This window comes from Pinus tabuliformis, chromosome Q (genome assembly GCF_031772625.1).
Source record: "Pinus tabuliformis cultivar Carrire ecotype Pingquan chromosome Q, CPIR1, whole genome shotgun sequence".
NCBI lineage: Eukaryota > Viridiplantae > Streptophyta > Pinopsida > Pinales > Pinaceae > Pinus > Pinus tabuliformis.
Genome location: NC_142296.1, coordinates 804762971 through 804766288, shown reverse-complemented (window position 1 = coordinate 804766288; position 3318 = coordinate 804762971). Strand labels below are relative to the sequence as shown.

Here is a 3318-nt window from a genome sequence, read left to right as displayed (position 1 = left end):
ATATTGTTTATCTAAAAGGAGATAATATTTACCTATATTCAAACTCTAACTGCCATTGGTATAAAAGAATTTTCGATGTGGGGCAGGGACATTTAGTTTATTATGGAGAAAGGATGGCAAAGTGGCAGGTTTCCCATCATGCCAGCAGTGGAATAAGGAAAAGGCTGCTAAAGCAGCATGACTCCACAACCATTAAGTCATTTTTCTTAGCTTTTAGAAACATCACCGCATAGGAAAAGATTTTGGAATGCAACTCCCTCTGTGCCAATCTAATTGGTTCCTTCTACCTCACAAAAACACTCCGATGAAGAATTCACAGATCCTTCACCTCTGGAAAGGAAATTCAGAGGGATAAAGATTATCTTAACTTTCTGGTGTCCACGTAAGTTTGTTAACTTCTCTATATAGGGGAGGCAACAAAGAGAATTGGGATCATCAGATCTAGTTAAATTCTTCTAGGTAGAGCACAGAAGCACTCGCACTGCCTTGATGTTGAACAACCTTCATTTCGGTGGTCTTGGCTTTAGGAAGGATTATTTTTTTTCCATGGGTGGTGCTATCTTGAGAAAATCTCTATTGCAAATACTGATACCTAATGCTATTGATGTTGGATTTGAATCCGCATGGCTTCAATGACTATTGGTATCATGCATTGAGGTGGGTCCTAAGAAGGCCTCATTTCTCGAAGAATCTGAGGAAGATGGCGGCAATATATTTAAAAATAAAACGTGTTAGAGCTATGTTGTGATGCTCTTATCTGTATTGAGTTTCTGGTTATTTATGTTGCGAGCCAATGGCCGAATTATCTTTTGTGGATAACCACCCTTATTAGTTGCAAAATTGTACATTATTATTAATGGATTGCATGTAGATGGTTGTCTATCTTTGAGAATGATCATGCTGATCAGGTGCAAAGTGTACATTAATTTATACTAGCATTTGCACCAAATGTTGCAAAGGAAACACCGTAAGGCATAAATTGAATTACAAAAAGGAGTTGTCTATAATGCGACTTTTTGGAGATTCCGGTGACGGAATCCGGCGGAAAAAATTGAGGTTAAATCTTGATTTTTATTATTCAAAATGGTTTTCTCATTGCATATTTGGATTCAGCACCCTAAAAAACCCCTGGGACACTTTGATTGTGCAGAAACTAGCTATCAAACTTGCAAATCCAATAAATTGCTGCCGGATTTTGACCAGAAAAACCTATCGGAAAGGCTTTCAAAAAGTCTCATTATAGACAACTGCTTACAAAAATACAACAAAAAAATACTTTGATAAATAATAAAAATATATTGAATGCTCACATCAATGCCCCATTAACTAGAACCACTTAGTAGACATATCTATCAACATTAGGATTACACACAATGATCAGGAAATTTCTCATATACAAACAACACCTTCCACAACAACCTTTCTCACATCCACATTTTAAAGTAGACATATCTATCAACATTAGGATTACACACCATGACCAGGAAATTTCCCATATACAAACAACACCTTCCACCTATCAACATTAAGATTACACGCCATGATCAAGAAATTTCCCATATACAAACAACACCTTCCACAACAACCTTTTCTCACATCCACATTTTAAAAAATGCCTCGGAACGTGATTGGAATATCCCATATTTCCTTTTTCATTATGTAGATAAATCTTCGATATTATTATTTTCATCATGAAGATTGTTAGTTCATTGTTGTAAAGTGTTAGTGTGTTAAATTCAATACTACAAGTTCAACAAGTGAAAAACGTTCCTTAATTAGCATAATATGCATTTTTCTCTCACCATGTATTTTTCAATCATTCATTACAGAACTTCCATCAAAGAACACATTTCATTCATTCATTACAAAACTTACATCAAAGAACACATGTAATAGATTAATTGAAAACATAAACTATTTTCCCATTGGTTTGTACAGGACATATTCATCGCTGGAATGGAGACGTCGGCATCCACGTTAGAATGGGCAATGAGTGAGCTGCTCAGACATCCCCATGTCCTGAAAAAGTTACAGCAAGAAATAGAATCTTGTGTCGGAAAACGTGGCAAAGTAAACGGATCCGATGTGGGAAGGATGAAGTTCCTTCAATGTGTTGTGAAAGAGATGCTGCGATTACATCCAATGGGGCTGCTAGCGATTCCCCATGAATCTGTAGAGACCGCGAGCGTATGCGGATACAATATACCTAAAAAAACAATAGTAATCGTGAATGTGTGGACTATTGGAAGGGATCCCAATGTGTGGGGGGTGGATGATTTGGTTTTCAAGCCGGAGAGATTCATGCATGAATTGGGTGAGCATGACCATGTTATGGATTTAGTGACAGGTCAATCAAATTTCAGGATGCTTCCCTTCTCAGCAGGGAGGAGAGGGTGCCCAGGGGCCGCCATGGCTATTTCCATGATTGACCTTGCACTAGCTCAGCTGCTGCACTCTTTTGACTGGCGAGTAGATGGTGATCCATCAGAGCTGGATATGACAGAAGGTGGGTCTTCTATATCAAGCCATTTTCCGCTCTTTGCTTTTCCAAAGATAAGGAAGGAAGGTCTTTGATGGTATGTATGTTGACAAGTATCTGGTTGTGCTACCTAATTTGTATGGTTTTGTTACTTTGATTGTCCCAAAAAGTACAAAGAGATGCCGATAGGATTATTAAATTGGAATTGTTGAATTTTTCTAAAAGAGTTAAGTGGTTTGTGAAAAACCTTGTTTTTTTTTACTGCATCATTGTACAATTACTTTTCTTTAGATGTTTTGATTATATCTATATTACAAGGAACACATTGAATGTCTTATTTCATTTATGCTATTCTTACTAATATCCTTTATGTGCTTTTTCTTGATCAATTTGAGGAAATATTCCACTATCCTTTGGTCAAAGTCTTCACCTACATATTAGTGTACATCCCGGTAAGTTCAAAGCTCGAATGCCAACCAAAAAAGTCAATGATAACCACTGTGCACACATTCAAATTCATAATGTAAAACTGCTAGACAAAGTTTAGACAGATTACCTCTAAGATGGCTATCACCATTTGTAGCCAAAACCTCAAAAACTCTGTTATCAATAGTCAAAACGCTGACATCAAACATGCCACCGCCAAGACAAAAAAAACAATATTTTTGTCTCCACCCTTCTTGTCCATGCCATAAGATATCACTGCAGCTGTGGGTTCGTTGATAATACGAGCTACATTCAAGCCAGCAATAACACTGGCATCCTTCGTTGCTTGGCGCTGTGCATCAATAAAATAACCTGCGCAAGCCCACAAGCTGACAGTGACAACGCAGTCAACA

General features: G+C 37.4%; 1 pseudogene; it reads left to right on the top strand.

Moving 5' to 3' along the window:
• Nucleotides 1-1956: 1956 nt before the first annotated feature.
• LOC149221935 (cytochrome P450 750A1 pseudogene) lies at nt 1957-2574 on the top strand (annotated as a pseudogene).
• Nucleotides 2575-3318: the final 744 nt, after the last annotated feature.